This window comes from Hemicordylus capensis, chromosome 4, assembly GCF_027244095.1.
Source record: "Hemicordylus capensis ecotype Gifberg chromosome 4, rHemCap1.1.pri, whole genome shotgun sequence".
NCBI classification, from domain to species: domain Eukaryota; kingdom Metazoa; phylum Chordata; class Lepidosauria; order Squamata; family Cordylidae; genus Hemicordylus; species Hemicordylus capensis.
In genome coordinates, this window is record NC_069660.1 from 203695997 (window position 1) to 203716205 (window position 20209).

Genomic DNA, 20209 nt, shown 5'->3' on the forward strand with positions numbered 1-20209 from the left:
ACCCTGAAGATGCACCTGTTTCCCCAGGCTTTTAACTGAAATCTAAATTTTAATGTGTTTTTTGTATATTGAGATTGTATCGGTTTTATTAATTTTAGCGGTTTTATATTATGTTTTAATTTGTACACCACCTATAGATTTCTATATGAGGCGGTATAGAATAATACAATAAATAGAAATACAAAGACAACAAATAAATTGCTAACCCTGCTAACTGGGCAAAGAGGCACCTTTTACCATGGTGATTCTCTTTATTTAGCAGGGGGAGAGTAACTGGCCCTATCCACCCCCAGCACAGTACTTCCAGTGACTGTTGCTGCTGTCTATCTTATGTTTCATTTTAGAATGTGAGCCCTTTGGGGACAGGGAGCCATCTTATTTGTTATTTCTCTATGTAAACCGCCCTGAGCCATTTTTGGAAGGGCGGTATAGAAATCTAATAATAATAATGATGATGATGATAATTAAAAAAAAATTGTATCTGGAAGATCCCAGATTCAGTCCCTGCGCACAAGGGGGAGGGAGTTTCTTCTCCAAAGCCCTGGCAAGTAGCTGCCACTCAGTGTAGGCAGCACTCAGCATGATGGAGCAAGGGTCTGATTCAGCACGGTAGCTTCACATATGCACCAATCCATGCTTGCATTACACGCCTCCCCCCCCCCCGCCACCACGCAAAGTGCTCTGTCCTGAAAACTGTTTACTTTTTGGTCAAATGCCCTCTTCCAGCTCCTTGTTACGCACCTCAGGGTTAAGAAGAGTCCTGCTGAAGGTCCTCCTTTATCTCTCCACACACCCTGAAGCTCTCACGAATGTTGTTCTGTAGCTGTGGCTGGAATTCGCTGGTGGGGAAAACTGAGGCTGGAGCCCCTCAAGATGCCCCTTTATTTCTCCCTAGGAGTCTCTGTGGGTTTGCTCCGAAGACATTTATGAATGCATTTCCTTGTTTTGTGCGCCAGAGAGTCAGGGCGGCGGCGGCGGAGGAGGAGGAGGAGGAGGACGGGGTGCGGGGGTGGGCTGGAAGGCAAGCTCTCCCAGGTGGAAGCTCCCTGCTCCTCCTCCGCTCCTCGCCACCTTCCCATCAGTTCTGGGGCAGAGTCGAGTTTCACTTTACGGCGCTCACAGCAAAGAGGCATGACCTGTTGGACGTGAAAGCCAGCTGGGGGAGAGGTGAAGCGGGATGGCACACCAAAGGTGCAGGGCAGGCGACGGAGGATCCGGAGGTCAAGGCGTGGGACAGGCAGCCTCTGCCGTGTTGCCCGGCAGGCTTTTGCGATGAACTCAGCAGACTCTATCTAAGGCTGGCAAAGTGGCGGCGACGTCTAAAAGAGTCAGGAGGATATTTGCGTGTGTGGACGTGGAGAGAGGCCGCCTGGATTATGAAGGGAAATAAAAAGAAATAGGCCATCGGTTTGGTTGTTTTCAATAGGCTACAGCCTAGATTCTGCATAGTCAACAGGTATGTATTTAATGTTATGGGGTGGAAGTTTGTGTCGCCTTTCTTGTGAGACAACGCACAAGGCAGTTGGCAAAAATTAAACTCTATTAAATATCAAATTAACACTAATAGCAGACAAACCATCAACATGAATGATTTCTGCTGGTCTTGTGGTAGCAAGTGTGAACTGTTCCCTTTGCTAAGCAGCGTTTGCCCTGGTTTGCATTTGAATGGGAGACTGCATGTGAGCACTGTAAGATATTCCCTAGAGTAGGGATTCTCAACGTGTGGGTCCCCAGATGTTACTAGACTTCAACTCCCATAATCCCCAGCCCCAGTGGTCTTTGGTTGGGAATTATGGGAGTTGAAGTCAATTACATCTGGAGACCCACACGTTGAGAATCCCTGCCCTAGAGGATGGGGCCACTCTGGGAAGAGCACTTGCATGCTTGCCTACAGAAGGTTCCAAGTTCCCTCCCTGGCATCTCCAGACAGGGCTGAGAGGGACTCCTGTCTTCAACCTTGGAGAAGCCACTGGTAGTCTGGGTAGACAATACTGAGCTAGATGCACCCAAGGTGTGACTCCTAGATTCCTGTTATGGGTAGCTGATCAAATACTTCTAATTCCTGGCAGGAAAAATCAACATTGGGTCATATTCATGATTTTTAGATATAGCTATTCCTCAAGTCCTCAGACTAATCACAGTACATATACCATGGATTGCACCATAAACTGCAGCACAATGGTGCAAAAGCATTGATCTAAGGCAGGGCTGCTCAACTTAGGCGCACCTCCAGATGTTGGCCTACAACTCCCATAATCCCTGACTTTTGGCCATTGTGGCTGGGGATTCACACATGACAAGGCACATGACAAGGGGGTGTGGCCTGGGCAGCTGATTGCCGGAACGGGCTCTCAGCTCTTCATTTCAGGCAGGGTTGGCTGCCTAACAGGATGTCTTCCCTTTTCTCTCCCTCCAGAGAGGGAGAGGAAAGGAAATACATTCTATTGGGCAGTCAGGGCTGCCTGAAATAACTGGCAAAGGGTTCGCCTGGGCTCTCGGTGGCCTGGGCGAGGGAGGGGGGAGTTCGCTCTGGGCTCCTATGGAGCCTGAGCCATGGCCTTTCCCCATTGGTGGCCTGGGTTCTTTGAACCCTTTCACCCAATGGTGGCTCCGCCCCTGGCAGCGCTTGCTGCCTGGAAGCACCTATTTCCCTTTCTCTCCCTCTCTGGAAGCTTTCAGGCCTGAAATGACAGGGCAGAGCTGTCTCAGGGTTTGCCAGAGCCCGAGCGATAGGTGGGGGGCATTAGCTCGGGGCTCCTATGGAGCCCAAGCCATGCCCCTCCTGCAGGCTTCAGCAGCCCTTCCCATTGGCAGCCTTGGTTCTTTGAACCCGGAAACACACTGGTAACCAGTGCAGCTCTTTCAAAATAGGTGTGATATGATCACACCAGGCAGCTCCAGATAGAACCCTAGCTGCCACAGTTTGTACAAGCTGCAGTTTCCGGATATTTTTCAAGGGCAGCCCCATGTAGAGCGCGTTATAGTAATCCAGCCGTGATGTGACTAAGACATGGGTAACTGTGGCCAGATCTGCCTTCTCAAGAAAGGGATGCAGCTGGCACACTAACCAAAGCTGTGCAAAGGCATCCCTGGCCACCGCCTCCACCTGAGATTCCAAAAGCAGAGCCAGGTCTAGGAATACCCCCAAGCTGCGTACTTGCTCCTTCAAGGGGAGTGCAACCCCATCTAGAACAAGTAGAATCACCTCATCCCAATTGGCTCTCCTACTGACCAGCATTACCTCCGTCTTGTCCGGATTCAGTCTCGGTTTATTAGCCCACTTCCAACCCATCACGGCCTCCAATCCCCGATTCAGGACATCCACTGTCTCCCTAGGATCAGGTGACAAGGAGAGATAGAGCTGAATGTCATCTGCATATTGCATAATGTCATCTGCATATTGCATAATCATCTGCATATCTGCATAATGAGCCCCTGGTGGCGCAGTGGTAAAAAACTGCCGCCCTGTAACCAGAAGGTTACAAGTTCGATCCTGACCAGGGGCTCAAGGTTGACTCAGCCTTCCATCCTTCCGAGGTCGGTAAAATGAGTACCCAGAATATTGGGGGCAATATGCTAAATCATTGTAAACCGCTTAGAGAGCTCCGGCTATAGAGCAGTATATAAATGTAAGTGCTATTGCTATTGCTATTGCTATATTGCTGACAGCTCAATCCAAGTCTCCGGATGACCTCTCCCAGCGGCTTCATGTAGAAGCAGCATGGGGGACAAAACCAAACCCTGTGGGACCCCACAGGCCATTGGCCACAGGGCCGAGCAGTAGTCCCCCAGCAACACCTTCTGGACCCTCCCCCCAAGAAAGGAATGGAGCCACTCCAGCACAGTACCTCCAATTCCCATACTCAAGAGGCGGTCCAGAAGGATCCCATGGTTGATGGTATCGAATGCCACCGAGAGGTCCAGCAGACCAACAGGGATGCACTCCCCCTGTCTAGTTCCCAGTGAAGGTCATCCACTAGAGCGACCAAGGCAGTTTCAGTCCCATATCCAGGGCAGAAGCCAGATTGAAAAGGGTCCAGATAATCTGTATCATCCAAGACCCTCTGCACCTGGGACGCCACCACACGCTCTATCACCTTGCCCAAAAAGGGCAGGTTAGATACAGGTCTGTAGTTGTCCAGGTTGGAGGGATCAAGGGAGGGCCTTTTTAATAATGGTCTTACCACTGCCTCCTTGAGGCACGGTGGCATCCTGTCCTCCCTTAATGAAGCATTAATGATCATCTTCAACCATCTGCCTGTAACCTCCCTGGCAGCTTTTATTAGCCATAATAAAAGAGCTCACAATGTCGCCCGCACACTGCCCAGGATCTTGTCCACATCCTCAGGCTGCACCAACGGAAAGGAATCCAACACAACAGGACCAGCTGGTACCAAAGGCACGTCTGCCGGAACTGCCAAAACTCTGAAGTCCAGGTCAGCACAGATGCAAGCAACTTTATCTGCAAAGTGACAAGCAAACTGAGGATAACAAGCTGTAGATAATTCCTCCCCCATTACCTGGGGGGATGTGTGGAGCAATGTTTTTGCCACATGAAACAGCTCCGTTGGTCTGCACTGAGCAGATGCAGTGGAGGCGGAGAAAAAACATTTCTTTGCTGCCCCAACTGCCACATAGTGGTCCCTAAAATGGGCTCTAGCCCATCTTCGGTCGGATTTGGCACAACTCTTCCTCCAGCATCGTTCCAGCCGTCGTCCAAGTTGTTTCATTGCCCTAAGCTCCAACGAAAACCAAGGAGCCAAACAGGCTCCACCAAGCTGGAGAGGGCGTTTAGGAGCAACTGTGTCAACAGCCCGGGCTGTCTCTCCATTCTAGAGATCAACCAGGGCCTCGACAGGGTCACCAGCTCTGGACACTGGAAACTCCCCGAGGGCTATCTGGAATCCAAGCGGATCCATAAGCCTCCAGGGGCGGACCATTCTAATCGGTCCACCACCTCTGTGGAGGGCAGACAACAGGGAGTCATCTCAGATTCCCCTACCTCCAGATCATTTATTTCCCGGTTGGCAAAAACCAGATCCAGTGTGTGTCCTGCCATGTGGGTGGGGCCTGATACCAATTGACACAGGCCCATGGTTGCCATGGAGGCCATGAAATCCTGAGCCGCACCTATTAGGGCGGCCTCAGCGTGGACATTGAAATCCCCCAGAACAATAAGTTTGGGGGAACCCAAGGCCACCTCCAAGACCACCCCAGCCATCTCAGGTAGGGAGACTGAAGTGCAGCAGGGTGGTCGGTACACCAGCAGAATCCCCAGCCTATCTCGGAGGCCCACCCTCAAGGACAAACACTCAAAATTCTGAGATTGCTTGACTGGGCACCTGGAAATGGGGACGATCTCTCAATAGATGACTTCAACGCCCCCTCCCTGACCCTCCAGGCGGGGCTGCTGCATGATCAGGAAACCTGAAGGACAGAGCTGAGAGAGACCAACCCTGCCTAGCTCATCCAACCAGGTCTCCGTCATACATACCAGCTCAGCATGCTCACCCACAATCAGATCGTGGATGAGAGATGTTTTAGCATTGACTAACCTGGCATTCAGCAGCAGAACCCTAATCCTCGAGGGAGTGTTCTCAGAGCTCCCAGGGGTCTCAGGGTTGGGAGAAGAGCTGGAAAAAGGAACAGACCTCAATTGCCTGGACTGTTTCCCCCTGTAAGGGCCAGCCCAACTCCCACCGCCATATCTCCCTCTGCCTGCTACCAGTGATATTGCTGCCCCGACACCAACCCCATTTTCCTGTTCTCCCAGACACATCTCTCAGTCCAACCAACCACAGCACCACTACTTAATATAACCAGATCCAGGACTCAACAGACTTATGCTGACTTTTTGATAGAAGAGACGTCAGAAGGATCTTCCAACCCCAGGCAGCTCGCCCCAGGCGGAGAGCCACAAGGACGAGAGCCCTTGTGCTCTCACCCTTCGGCTCGCGCCAAGAGGCTCACGCCCCTGGCTCAGCCTGAGCGTTAAAGCAGCAGAAGCAGATACAGTTATTCACACATTATTCTGAACACAGAGACAGCAGTACACTTCCTGTCTGTCCCATGTATTTGAGGGGCCTGTCCCCAGGTTTATACAGGTACAGTCAGGCCTTGTTCAGCTGAATACAGCCCTGCACAGGCAATAACATTGGAGCCACAGTGAAAACAAACCTGCCCTGATATCACCAGTGGACATACTGACATGCTCTCATCTCAGAGGTGATTCCGATTATTTCATCTAAATTGCCACTCTATGTGCACTCCTACGCAGTTTAAACTGGGTTTGGAGCACATAGAGAGGGATGACTTGGATGAATACCCCTCCCACGTGATTAAAGGACATGCCAAGACTGCATCGGCACATCTGCTGGTGATGCCAGGACAGGCAGGTTGTTGCCGTGATCACAGTATTTTTGTGTGTGTAGGGCTGTGTTAATCTGAACTAGTCCCCCAGTCACACAAAAATGAGTATACAGACATCTGTACACTTGTTCAACATAATAGTCCAACATGGCTGCCTATGATTTTTGTGTACCTTTCCAGGAGAAAATACTGTCAGCATGCTGTTTTTCTTTGCCCAGTGACAAACTGACCTGTATTATTCTTCTTTTATTAGCCTACTTTCCTTAAGGAAAGTAAGCTTATGAGCTCACCCGGCATTCTGTGTGCATGTCCATGTGTCTTTGTGTGTGTCCCTCTATCAATTTTGCAATGCCTGGACCAATAAGATGTAGGAATACCTCAATGGCGTATTTTGTGATGATTTATTTATTTTATTTATTACATTTTCTATCCCACTCTTCCTGCAAGGAGCTCAGAGTGGTGTGCTACATATTTAAGTTTCTCCTCAGAACCACCCTGTGAAGTGGGTGGCTGAGAGAGAAGTGACTGGCCCAGAGTCACCCAGCTAGTTTCATGGCTGAATGGGGATTTGAACTCGGCTCTCCCCGGTCCTAGTCCAGCACTCTAACCGCTACACCACACTGGATGTCATCCATCCCAATTTAAGTTGGTAGATGTGTGAACATTTAAGGCACAAGTGGGCTAACTTGTGGACCATCTAATTGATTACAACCAAATTTGGCTCAGTTTTAATTTGGTACATAAGGATGCCTCATTGGTGTAGTTTGTAATTATGTCATCCACCCCAATTCAAGTTGACGGATGCATGAATGTTTCAGGTGCTAGTGGGCTAACTTGTGGACTGTCTGAATGATTTGAACCAAATTTGGTACAGTTGTAGTGAGTGACGTATAGCGACACTTCAACGGTATCCTGTTTGATGATATAATCCACCCAGTTCAAGATGATGGACACATGAATGTTTGAGGTGCAAGTGTGCTAATTTGTGGACCATCTAACCAATTTGAAACAAATTTGGTACAGTTGTAGTGAGTGACACAGAGGGACAGCTTAATAGCATAGTTTGTGATGATGTCACCCATCCGATTCAAGATAGTGAATGCGTAAACATTTGAGGCACAAGTGGGCTAACTTGTGGACTGCCTAACTGATTTGAACCAAATTTGGTACAGTTGTATTGAGTGACACATAGGGACACCTCAATTCTTTTTTAGCCAGGCTTTTAGTAATCTCTGATAGTTTTAATGTTTTAATTGTTGTTTAATAGTTGGTTTTATTCTATTTCTGTTGTGTTCATTTTTGTGAACCACCTAGAGCCTTTGGAGTCTGGCAGTATATATATTAAATACATAAATATAAATAATAAATAAATAAGTAGTTTGTGATGATGTCATCCATCCCAATTGAAGATGGTGGATGTGTGACCGTTTAAGGCTGAAGTGGGCTAACTTGTGAAGATGGTAATTAGCAGTTAAGATTATAGTAAAAGGAAAGTAGGCAGATTAGTTCTTACTAGAACAACTAGTTTCATCTGTATTTTCCAGCCAACCCCCCCACCCACCAGTTTACATAACAAAAATAAGAAGATGGCTCCATGTCCCAAAGGGGTTTGCAATCTAAAAAGAAACATAAGGGAGTAGGAGATACCAGCAACATCCACTGAGAGAGATGCTGTGTTTGGCTAAATTGGAGTAATTGGTCTTCCCCTGCTAAATATTAGAGAGCCACCACTTTAAAAGGTGCCTCTTTGCCCAGTTAACAAGGAAAAAAATACTAGTGCAGAAACTAACCCCAGAATTCAAAGCCCAGAATTCAAAGCCCAGAATTCACGTGTCATCATGTGAGTTATTTGAATATATTCATATCAAGAGAGATGTGTATCTTTTGTTTTGCAATCAACTCTTGTTTTGAGATTATCTTGTTTCCACTAACGAAATTATATAATTGTGTAAGTCCATGTTTTCTCCAGTACTGAAGAGATTTAATTTCGCTCCAGGTTAAAAAAAAAAAAAAGATTGACTGTGAATCAGGGTTATAGGTGATGGGGATGGAGCCAATATATGATGCCATTTGTCCCAAATTAGAATGGTGTTTAATAAGTATGGATTGTCTTTGCACAACGATAGTCTGATTTTCCAGGTTTGCCATAATATTGCTTCAATGTTGTATGGATAGCAAAACTGATTCTCCAGGTTCGCCCATGTTTGGTCATCATGAGACAATATAAGTTTAGGTAAGCACGAGAGTATTGTGGAGTCATAGTATAGTTGTAAATCTGGCTATTTTAAACCTTCATTATTTGTTTGTTGTTTTAGTATCACTCTTTGTATTCTTGGTTTTTTATAACTCCAGATAAACTTGTACAGAATCTGCTGCCACTGTGAGACCTGGGCTTTAGAGACAGGACATGGAATAGTCTGAAATAAAAAGAGGATTTTTTGTAAGATGATCATTTTTATTAGGTGAATTTGTTGTAGCCACGATAACTTTAAAGAATTCTAGTTACTGAGATATTGTTCAATCTTTTGAAAAAGTGGTACATGATTAATCTCAATTAATGAGGTGCCATCAGTACATATCCAAATACCTAATCTTTCACTTTTCTTTTGTGCATTTGAGTTGAGTCTCATGTTATAGCCGTAAATTTTCTTCCACTGAAGTATTATAATTGGCAATTATGGATTTACTGCTATTGATGATAAAACCTGATGCCTTCTTGAAGTCTTCTAAGATACTTTTTATACCCAAGATTGCTTGGCATCAATTGGTCAGGTATAGAGTGATGTTATCTGCATAGAGACTAATTTTATGTTCTGTGTCCTTAATTTTAAGTCCTTCAGTTTCTACTGATGATCTCATTCCATTTGCCAAAGTTTTGATGGAAAGGGCAAATAGAAGTGGGGATAATGGATAGCCTTGTCTAGTCGCCCTCTGAATTTTGAAGTCTTCTGAGTATAGACCGTTAGCCAATACCTTGGCTGTCAGGGTATCGTATAAAGGATTTATTATTATTATTTTAATTTTTGCCCAAATTTAAGTTTGTCCAGTAGGTGTAGATAATTAGGTTCTAGCTTGTCAAAAGCCTTTTTAGCCTCCTAGGCAAGCATTTGTTGATTACTGACTTGCTGAATAGTTTTGTTTCACTATATTTGCTGTGGTTTGTTATTTTTGTTGTGGTTGTGGTTTATTTATTGTTTTGTAGTGCTTTTGATGTAATTGTTTAAATGTAAATTGCAATAGGTTGTGGGGGGCAGGAGGTGTTGTGTTGATCCAGATAGAGACTGTGATGTCAGGAAGCGGAGATTTATCCCTTTGCCCTGCCACAAATCTGATGTGTACCCCTGCTGTAACCATTTTTTAAAAAGCAGCCTGGCAAAAAAGGTAGATCTTACAAAGTGAGCCACCTAATGGCGCAGCAGGGAAGTAACCTGCCTATGGAGCAGGAGGCTGTTGGTTCAGATCCCCGCTGGTGTATTTCCCAGAATATGGGGAACTCCTTCATTGGGCAGCAGCGATATAAGAAGGTGCTGAAAGGCATCATCGTGGGAGATGGCAATGGTAAATCCCTCCTGTATTCTACCAAGAAAACCACATGGCTCTGTGGTCGCCAGGAGTTGACACTGACTTGAGGCACAACCTTTTCTTTCCTTTTCTTAAGAAGGGCCTTAAAGTTTGTTTAAGCTTTTGTAAAAAGAAATGCAATTCTGACATCTAGTGGCTTCATCAGCTAATAGCAAACTTGCCAACTGTCCTGTGCATTTCCTGGGAGGTGCAGCGGCTTTTCATTGATAAGGAAATCTAGGGGCTGTTTCAGCCAGGCATGCTCCATCACTTGATGGTTTTAACATCAAGTGATGACTTGCATGCATGAATTGCTCATCACAGCTGTAACACCACAGACAAAACTTCAATTTCACCTCAAATTTAATGCTTTTCAGTGGAGCCATTTAATAGTCATCAGATTTAGAGATAAATGGTGTTCATGCAATATGTGAATCAGACTTATTCTCAGTTGTTGTTGTTGTTTTATTATTTTTTTGTTATATTGTGTTTTTCAGCTAAGATTGGCTTCCAAAGTGATTTATGACAATGGCAATCCAACATACAGGTACAATCCATTAGGGATATATGGGCGTGTATATAACAGGCTTTTCTGGTCCTTGGCTGCTGAATGTAATTAAGTCCTTCAAAGAAAAGGACAGAAAGAGCTGCAGGTGGACTCAGGGACTGATGGACTCAGGGACTGGTTGAGGTGAAGGTGGAATGGCTGCTGTTCCTTTAAAAACAAAACGTAAAAGCCAGCAGCAATTGATATCTGTCACTAGCACTAAATAGGAATATATAAGCCCCCTGTGGAGCAGAGACACTGAGACTCTTTTTGACTGTCTCATGTCTACTTGGTTCTATAACTGTGGTGCAAACTAAAAGTTATATTGTTTGACCTGTTTTTATAATTGATTACATTTAATAATTAGTATGTTCCATCATATTATTTTACAAATTTCCTGATTTTTCTAAATGCTTCACCTTGCTTACTTGCACTAATGTGCTACTTATTTGAAGATGGTACAGCGGCGGCCCAGTGGTGAGCACCTGTGTGGTTGCTGTCTGCTGTTGTCACCTTGACAGCCTGTCTTCCCCCTAGTGCCTGGAGCCGTGGCTGCCCTGCAGGTGAGTCTGTGCGGGAGCGGGGCCAGAGGGGGTGAGTCAGCAGTTCCTGAGGGTCAGCTGCCCAGATTAGCCATCTTTCTGGGCTTATATAAGGGCTGTTGCCCTGTGGCGGCGGGGTTGCCACCGAAGGGGCGACACCAAAGGGGGTCACCCCTTTGGGGGAGCCACTTCGGGGGCAACAAGGGCGAGGGCCTGTTGATATTCTTTGGCTTCTGTTGATTTCAGATCCTGGGTGTTTCGGATGTGTCTTGGTTTGTCTAGGGATGGGGAGACAGGGAGTGTGTCCTTTGACTGTGGAGTGGCTATTCCAGTGGTGGTGGTGGGGAATAGAGGAAGTAAAGTTGGCAGATCAGTGCATCGTTACAGGGGAAGGGATGTCAGAAATCTATTAGCTGTTTCCCCTTCCGGCTGCCCTGCCAGCTCTTTGACCTTGGGGAGCAGTGCCAACCTCCCACAGATTCTCTCACCTTGCTCCTCTGTAATGCCAGGTCTGTCCAGAATAAGTCGGAAACCATCCATGATCTGATTCTGGATGAAGGAGCAGACCTGGTATGTATTACAGGGACTTGGTTGGGGGAGGCTAGTGGCCTGGTCTGGTCCAAGCTTCTCCCTCCAGGGGACTCTGTTGAGGAGCAGGTGCGGGGATGTGGAGTGGCTGTGGTCTATAACAATAACCTCTCCCTGACCAGGATCCCTGTTGAAGTGTCTGATCATATTGAATGTGTGTACCTAAGTTTGAGGACCAGGGATAGACTGGGACTTCTGTTGGTGTACCGATTGCCCCGCTGCCCAATGGAGTCCCTATCTGAGCTGACAGACTTGGTCTCGGGTTTGACATTGGAGCCTCCCAGGCTTGTGGTGCTGGAGGACTTCAATATCCACTTTGGGACCAATTTGTCTGGGGCGGCTCAAGAGTTCATAGCGGCCATGACAACTATGGGCCTATCCCAAAAGGTCTTGGGACCAACGTACATTGCAGGTCACATGCTTGATCTGGCCTTTCACTCTGATCTGGGTGGTGTTCCAAGTGGGGTGGGGGACTCCTGTGATTTCCCCATTGTCATGGACGGACCACCATCTTGTTAAGGTTGGGCTCAGTCACACCCCAACTTCGCAGGGGTGAGGGGCCCATTAGAATGGTCCACCCAAGAAGGTTATTGGATCCAATAGGGTTCCAAGAATCCTTCGAGTGATTTAGTGTTGGCTCTGCCGGTGATCCTGTTGATGCCCTGGTGGAGAATTGGAACAGCAAGCTCACCAGGGCAGTAGACATGATTGTACCTAAGCGTCCTCTCCGACCCGCTTCAAAATTGGCCCCTTGGTATATGGAAGAACTACAGGGGCTGAAGCAGCGAGGTAGATGACTGGCACGCAAGTGGAGAAAGACTCGACTCAAATCTGGCAGATTACAACATAGAGCACATTTGAAGATCTATGTTCAGGTAATACGGGCGGCAAAGAAGTGATTCTTTTCTACCCATATTGCATCCACAAGTTCACGTCCGACGGAGTTGTTCAGGGTTGTGAGAGGGCTAGCGAGTGCCCCTCCTCCCTTTAATCAGAATTTGGAACCATCTATTTACCTGCTGTGATGTGTTTAATGGCTTTTTTGTGGATAAAATATTTGTGGATAAAATATCTTGTATTTGGGCCAACTTGGATTTAGACCCCACAATTACTGCAGTGTCTGAATCGGAGGTGTCCAGCGACTCCTCTTATGTGGTTAGGCTGGATCAGTTTCAGTTTGTGACTCGTGAGGATGTGGACAAGCTGCTTGGAGTGATGTGGCCTACCACCTGTTCTCTTGACACTTGCCTGACGTGGCTAATGCTGTCTGTCAGGGAGGTTGTCGTAGAAGGCCTGGTAGAGATAATAAATGCTTCTCTGAGGGAGGGTAGGATGCCTCCTTGTCTTAAGAAGGCAATTATTAGACCACTCCTTAAGAAGCCTGCCCTGGATTCCTCAGAGCTGAGCAACTATAAGCCTGTCTCCAACCCTTCTATGGCTAGGCAAGGTAATTGAGAGGGTGGTGGCCTCCCAACTCCAGGCAGTCTTGGATGAAACTGATTATCTAGACCCATTTCAGAACAGCTTTCAGGTGGGCTATGGGGTGGAGACTGCCTTGGTCAGCCTGATGGATGTTCTCCATTTGGAAATTGACAGAGGAAGTGTGACTCTGTTGGTCCTTTTGGACCTCTCAGCGGTTTTCGATACTATCAACCATAGTATCCTTCTGGAATGTCTGAGGGGGTTGTGGGTGGGAGGCACTGCTTTGCAGTGGTTCCACTCTTACCTCTCGGGCAGATTCCAGATGGTGTCTCTCGGGGACTGTTGTTCTTCAAAAACTGAACTCCAGTATGGTGTTCCTCAGGGCTCCGTCTTGTCTCCGATGTTGTTTAACATTTACATGAAACCGCTGGGAGAGAAGATTTGGTGCAGGGTGTTATCAGTATGCTGATGACACCCAAATCTATTTCTCCATGTCAACATCATCAGGAGAAGGCATAACCTCCTTAAATGCCTGCCAGGAGGCAGTGATGGGCTGGATGAGAGGTAACAAACTGAGACTGAATCCAGATAAGGCGGGGGTACTTATTCTGTGGGGTCGGAACTCGGGAAATGATTTTGATCTGCCAGTTCTGGATGGGGTCACACTTCCCCAGAAGGAACAGGTACGCAGTCTGGGGGTGCTTCTGGACACAAAACTCTCCCTGGTGTCCCAGGTTGAGGCAGTGGCCAGAGGTTCCTTTTATCAGCTTCGGCTGAGGAGTGTCCACTTCTCCTCAGAACAGTAGTACATCTGCTGGTCACCTCCAGACTTGACTACTGCAATGCGCTCTATGTGGGGCTGCCTTTGTAAGTAGTCCAGAAACTGCAGTTAGTCCAGAAGGCCAGGTTGGTCTCCAGGTCATCTTGGAGAGACCATATCACTCCTGTCTTAAAAGATCTACACTGGCTGCCAATAAGTTTCCGGGCAAGGTACAAGGTTTTGGTTATAACCTATAAAGCCCTAAACAGCTTGGGCCCTGAGTATTTAAGAGAACGTCTTCTTTGCTATAAACCACACTGCCCATTGAGATCATCTGGAGAGGTTCATCTGCAGTTGCCACCTGCTCCTCTGGTGGCTACTCGGGGACGGGCCTTCTCCATTGCTGCCCCGAGGCTTTGGAACACACTTCCTGCTGAAATAAGAACCTCCCCATCTCTTACACCTTTTAAAAGGGCAGTCAAGATGCATTTGTTCACCCAGGCTTTTAAATAGATATGGTTTTAATTGTGTTTTAATAGATTTAACTTTTTAAATTTTAATTGTTGAAATTTGTTTTAAAAAAATTTAATTGGTTGTTTTTATTGTCCTGTAAACCGTCCAGAGGACTTGCGTTTTGGGCAGTATAGACATATGCTAAATAAATAAATAATAAATATTTGATTTTAGGACATATTATTGTTGTTTTATTTATATACCACCTTCCTATATAAACACATTCAAACAGTTTAAATCCAGGAGTGGATGTTACATTAATACAAATATATCTGAAATAATATATCACTAATATAATAATAATGTAATAACATATCACTACATGGTACCCAATGGCGCAGCCGGGAAGTAACTTGCCTAGGGAACAAGAGGTTGCCAGTTCGAATCCACACTGGTATGTTTCCCAGAGTATGGGAAACACCTATATCAGCAGCGATATAGAAAGATGCTGAAAGGCATCATCTCATACTGCATGGGAGATGGCAATGGTAAATACCTCCTATATTCTACCAAAGACAACCACAGGACTCTGTGGTCGCCAGGAGTCAACACCGAATTGACAGCACAACTTTACTTTACATGGTAACATTAATAGAAACGTATCTGCAATAATATATCACGACTTACCACAAATGTACAGTAAACTTCATAATCTTCAAAAGTGCAGTACCTGACCTCAAAAGGTTAAAATTCAGAAATTATTAATGGGCTAAAATGTTTTTGATTGGAGGTTTAAAGAAGAAGAAGAAGAAGACATCTCATCTGCTGCCCAGAGCAACTGCTTTGAATCCTGGAGCATTTCCAGGCAGGCATTTTAGCTCGTGTCTCCTCCGGAATGGAGAGTTTGCGTACATACATCGACCAGATTTACTCTAAAGTCCCTGCAAACTTTTGGAGAGCACTCCAGACACAATTCGGGTTTTTCATTGTGTAATAGAGTGAGCCCGATGTATGTCCAGGGCAAAAAACTCCACTTTTTGCATCGGGTTTTTTTTTTTTTTTTTTTTGGCAAATTCGAACTTGCAGTAAAGCCTCATAGTAGAGCTGCATAAAGCTTGCTCTCTGGAAATACTCTAGGCAGGACTTAATTTGTGCCTGGGTTCTAGTTTCTGTCTTCAATATCAGGGTTTAACTTTAGAATGTTTGAGAGAAAGAGAGCAAGAGAGAAAAGCGGGGAAGGGGGGCATTGCCCATGATCAGGTGCAGAGTCCCCCCCCCCCACTTTATCACAGGATTTCTATTAGCATTCAGATGTGTTGCTTCAGTGCAATCACTTTCTTCCCCACTCCTGCTATGTACCAAGTCACATGGCAACTGTGCCAACTCTATGCTGGTCCTAACTATGTGTCACGCCCTCGAGCTCCGACAGCGAGGAGGAAGGGGAAGCTGTCAACTTTCCAGCCGATTCAAGAGTGTCTGAGGGGCAGAGCCCGGCTGTCAGCATTCATGAAACGGCTGTGATAGATCCAACTAATGATTTAGAGCAGGCACGGCAACCTGAGTCAGCAGAAGGCATGGGGGACCAATGCGAAGATTATGGTTATAAGTTTATTCGGTCATTGACCAGCAAACATTTACAATAAAGCAGTACGTATTTTACAAATAATATAACAAAACTTGGCCATAACAGAAATAATATCAGTGTCCTCATTAATTAAAAGATAATTTAAATAAAATTCATCGGACTGGCCAGGCAAATTGTCTAACATAGGAGATAAAAGTCTTAAACGGGGTTCCCTATAAAAATCACAATAAAGAATAACGTGCGAGGTGGATTCTATAACCCCTTTGCCACATGGGCAAAGACGTAAAAATAGCGGAACTCCCTTGAACCTGCCATCCAATACTGCTGTAGGAAGAACATTTAAACGTGCTAAAGTGAGGGCTCGTCTAAATTTAGGGACAAGCACCACATCAAAATATTTAGCTGGTTTAAGATTAATAGCTTGACTCCCTAAGTATAAGCCCTGCTTGAGCCATGCACCTTCTTGTTGAACTTCTATATCCAGGACACGTTGCTTAACTAACTTCCTGGCTTGCTCAATTCCTACAGTATGCAAATCCTCTATGGAGAGGCCAAAAGAGGAAAATTTGCTCAACACAGCTCGTTTCCAGCTTGAATTAAAACCATCATTCATAGCCAAAGAGGCTAAACCCGCCTGTCCAAAACTCAATTTTAACCAAAATCGAAAGATACAGCACCAGTATAAGGATTCCACCCTAATAAGATGCGAAGATGAAACACCAATGACTCCACAACAGCGCAGGATCACAAGACGTAAAACGCAATTAGAGGCTGTTAGGAGGAGCAAATGCCTCTTGCTGAGGGCTGACAAGCCGTGAATTCCTACCAGCTGGGAGCTCTCGGCTTGCTCCATAAATCACAGCTCCAGCCTCCTACTCATTGCTGAGAATCAACGTTCGTCAATCATCCTTGCCGACAGCGTTCAGCCAAGCCGTGTCCAATTTCAGCAGCTCCGCTTGCTTCGTGAACTTCCCTAGCAGCTGGCCAGACCTTGACACCATGCAGTAGATCAGGCAAGTGCATGGGAACATAGGAAGTGGTCTTATACCAAATGAGACCATTGCTCCATCTCGCTCAGTGTTGTCGACACTGACTAGCGGTGGCTGCCCAAGGTTTCAGGCAGCAGCCTCTTTCAGTCCCACCTGGAAGTGTCAGGGGTGGGGGGTGAACCTAGGCCCTTCTGCAAGCAAGCATACAGATGCTTGTCCACTGAGCTACGGCCCCATCCCCTAAGAGGTATATTCTTACAACACTCTCACACGTCCCATCCAAATGCAAAGCAAAGTGGACCCTGCATAGCAAAGGGGCGATTCATGCTTGCTACTACAAGACCAGCCCTTGCCCAAAGTTAAAGAGCACAGAATTTAGATAATACCATTAGAGGAACATATAAAAGGAAGCTACCTTAAACTGAGTCAGATCATTGGTCCATTTAGCTCAGTACGGTCTACTGTCTACTCTGTTTGAATGGCAGTGGTTCTCCATGGTTTTGGGCAGGAGTGTTTCCCATCCCTACCCTGGAGATGTCAAGGATTAAACCTGGGACCTTTTGCATAAAAGCAGATGTTCTGTCACTGGCCAGTGGTGGCTGGCACGGGCGCCGGGAGGCACCTGTAACTGTAAATATGGAAGTGCTCACCTCTCCTCCCGCCACACCAGATTGCTGTTCAGAGCAGCGGCACGGCGCCCAGCACCAGCTGTGGTGGAGGATCAGCTCTGCCACTCAGCTGGCCTCCACATGTGCATTGAAGCCATAGGCTGGCCACTCAAATGGACTTGGCCAGCTGAGTGGCAGAGCCGATTCTCTGCCGCCGTGGGTGCTGGGTGGCACACTGCTGCTCTGAACAGCTTTCAGGTGTGGTGGGAAGAGAGGTAAGCACCAACCAATGTACAGTTAAAGGTGCCTCCTGTCCCCTGGCGACACCCACACCGGCTGCTGCTGGGTGCAGGGGCAGCGAAAACTGCATGTGCTGTTTTTCCACCATACAAAGCAAGCTGTTACTCAATGAACATCTGAGCCAGCCCTTTGTAACAGAAATAATATTCGCTAGTAAGTGATAAGCTCATTTTTAGTTATCAATGGGCACTGTTTTGTAAACATTAGACATCACTTCCCTCATCATCACACCCTTCCAGACAACATTCCCCCCTGCTCCCCTGCTCAATAAATGTTTGAGGTGGCAGTGAGAGTGCACCAGTCAGCCACGTCTCCAGTGATGATGCACCCGCTGGCCACACTTCCCAGCAGCTGAGCATTTGGTGTTTGTCGAGAAGGGTCAAAGCTTTGTGTGTGGAGGGTTCCTCAGCACAATTTGGGGCCATGGTTGCTCAATATGCAACAACGCCGGCATGCAGCAGCCATGTGTGTGCCAGCATCTCACGGGGGCAGCTGGGGGAGAGTGCCGCTAGCGTGCCAAGATAACTGGGGGGGGGGTGCGTGGAAAGGAAGAGGTGGAAAGCAGCAGAGGAGTAGGTATGGACCTGCTCTCCTCCATGTTAGAGGGGCAGGGGATGTGCTGCAGTTCAGTGTCCGAATCACATTTCATGCACATCTTTAATTCCAAACTATATGGAAGAAACTACCCCATGCTCAGTTCTTCTCCTTTCAGACAAAAACAGAATGTGTGGCCACAAGGGGAGTGTGGCCAGAGGGAGCATTGAAGGCATGGCTGACTGGCACAATCCCCCCCCCATGCACACATTTCCTGAATATGTGGCTCCCGGCGGGGGGGGGGCAAGGGGGGGAAGCACCCCTCAGACAATAGTTCTCCCTTGCACATGTCCCCTGTCTCTTTTTCAGAAATCTAATATGTGGGACACAGCTTGTCCACCCATAAATGCATGTTACCCCTTCTGTGCTCCCCACTTTTTTTTTTCCTGGTGCCACCACTGCTGTGCAATATCTTGGAAAACATGTTCCTGAGAGGAAAAGAAGGCAGTTTTGGCTGAGTAGCTTCAAGTTACAAAAAGTAAAACATAATGTTGTTAGTTAAACGACACCTCAGATAAGAGCGGTGAGTTTCATTTTAATCTGTTACATAAACCTTCTTGATGAAACAAAGTTTCTTTTCAAGTGCCAAAGGGATATTTATTACATTGGGTGAATTTCTGAGAAGGGGAAGAGGAAGAAAACTCAGCCAAAAGTTACCAATAGAGAACTGGGAACTTTTGTCTCACATTTTGGTGAAATGGGGTCATGGTGAAATGGGAGCAAAACCAGATTTTTCGCCAGGCCTCCTCCTTTCACACTATCACCAGTTTTGCAATGGTGGCAGCAGAAGACTGTTATTGTCCTAGAAAGTGCAGAGAAATGACATCATATTATGACACAGCATTATTCCCAGGGCCAGGGACATTGGGAGTGGGGGATGGTGTCAAAAGGGCTGCTGCTGCTCCCAGAAAGCCTCCCCTTCACCCCATTTCACTGTGCCCCTGAAAATTATTAAGTACCCCTCCCCTTTAAAGGCTGTGAATGGGGTGGCAAAAATTTGCAACCTTTTCAGCTCAGCCCTACTAAGACAATGGCAACAGCTTCTCTACCATTGAAGAGCAGACGTGCACCTAGGTAATTTTGGAGTCTGGGCCTAAAGGCCTTTGGAGGTACCCCCTCCCCTGCAAATTAAGCATCATCCTGCTTGGCTGGGCGACCGCACCACCCAGGACAACTAAAGAGGATTTTGGGGCTCCAGGGATTGTTGAGGCCCTGGACTTTCGCCTGAAAGTTCTGTGAGGGTCCTCAGAGTGCCTATTGAAAATATTATCACAATACCTTTCAACGTTATGGTAAGTAACATCTACACAGAATAGTTTATTCCTCAGGTAACTGAGGCACCAACACAAGTGGTACAAAAGGTCCTGGTCTTAAGGTTCCTACACTACAAAATATCTCTAGAACTAACTAAACAGGACCCAGCCAGCTGACCTATTCAGCTATGCAGATTGGGTTTCTTGCAGTCAGTTCTGCAGGCAATTCTTGTTTCTGACCACTGGGAGGCTACAGTTGTGTACAGTTCATTCTTACCACTGGGTGGCTACAGCATTGCCCATGTTTGCCAACAGCCTAGTAAGCTGCTATTACCTCTTCTCACCCATCTCAAAGCGTATCTGTCTTCAAGAACAGAACAAATGTTGCACTTGTCACAGCCTATCATTTAACTTTATGTAAAATTCAGTTGGTGACTTCTGGCAGAAGGAGACTGTCGTTGCTGGGGGTGGGGTGGGGGAGTGGAACAAATTAGGACCCTGAATAACCTGGGGGTGGTTGGGACAGTCGAGAGGGAAACTGTGCTATAGTCTGTGCCAGCAAGAAAACTTGAGTGTTGTGGCTTGTACACAAACCACATTTCTGAATATGCACTTATTTTGTAAATGTTACTCTGCTG

General features: G+C 46.6%; 1 protein-coding gene and 1 long non-coding RNA gene across 2 annotated transcripts in view; one reads left to right on the forward strand and one right to left on the reverse strand.

The window, feature by feature from the left end:
* LOC128324511 (MARVEL domain-containing protein 3-like) overlaps positions 1 to 1054 on the reverse strand; it is a 28612-nt gene extending 27558 nt beyond the window's left edge. Inside the window, exon 1 of the mRNA XM_053249181.1 lies at positions 742 to 1054. The gene's annotated coding sequence lies outside the window, so the exon portion shown is untranslated. The remainder of the gene's footprint in view (positions 1 to 741) is intronic.
* Positions 1055 to 1166: 112 nt separating this feature from the next.
* LOC128324444 (uncharacterized) overlaps positions 1167 to 20209 on the forward strand; it is a 28151-nt gene continuing 9108 nt past the window's right edge. The window contains exons 1-2 of the long non-coding RNA XR_008306861.1: positions 1167 to 1456; positions 10428 to 10477. This is a non-coding gene — a long non-coding RNA (uncharacterized LOC128324444). The remainder of the gene's footprint in view (positions 1457 to 10427; positions 10478 to 20209) is intronic.